The sequence below is a fragment of the Arachis ipaensis genome, chromosome B08 (assembly GCF_000816755.2).
Source record: "Arachis ipaensis cultivar K30076 chromosome B08, Araip1.1, whole genome shotgun sequence".
Lineage (NCBI taxonomy): Eukaryota > Viridiplantae > Streptophyta > Magnoliopsida > Fabales > Fabaceae > Arachis > Arachis ipaensis.
The window spans coordinates 108,808,002-108,808,983 of record NC_029792.2 but is presented as its reverse complement, the minus strand read 5'-3'; positions in this window follow the sequence as shown (position 1 = coordinate 108,808,983).

The window sequence follows — 982 nt, the reverse complement described above, 5'->3', positions numbered from 1 at the left end:
TAAAAAAAAAAATATTTTCTCTCAATTTTAATAAGAGAGTGTCATGTGACACATTTGATTATTAAATTAGATAGTAATATATGATATATAATATAAGTATATTTTAATTTCAATTTTAATATTTCAATTTTAATTTTAATATAATTAAAGAATGTCATGTTGCATATTTTGATTGTCAAATTTATAATTATTTATTGATAATGATATATAAAAGAGATAGAGTGGTTGAAGGAATGAGAGGAATAGATAAAGAGAGAGGAAAAAGGGGAGAACTCTTTAATTTTGGAGGGAAAACTTTGATTTCAATTACAATGAAAGAATGACATGTGACACATTTTGGTTGTAAAATTATATATATATATATATATATATATAGGTTGTAAAATTAGTAGGGATGAGAGAATAATTTTTTAATTTTGGAGGAAAAGATTTGATTTTAATTGTAATGAGGGAGTGACATGTGGTACATTTTAGTTATAAAATTAATAGGAAGAATGATAGAACTCTTTAATTTTGGAGAAAAAAATTTAATTTCAATTACAATGAAAAAGTGATATATAATACATTTTAGTTGTAAAATTATATATATATATATAATCTAGAGATTTGTTGTTACTTAATTAGTTGTAAATCATTCAACTAATTTCAATAAAAAGTGATATATAATACATTTTAGTTGTAAAATTATATATATATATATAATCTAGAGATTTGTTGTTACTTAATTAGTAATTAGTTTATAGATCAATTACGTGAATTTTTATAAAATTTGGAAGTGCTTTTCTGTTTTATCGTGCCATTTTATTTTGATGTATGATGTATAATTAAAATGTAAGTGAGTATGAATTATTCGATTATTATGATGTACTGACACTGATACGGACACGTGATACGACACGATATGCGATATGCGAACACGCGAATTTTAAAATCTTCTAAGACACAGAAACACACATATATATAAAATATAAAGTATTTTTTT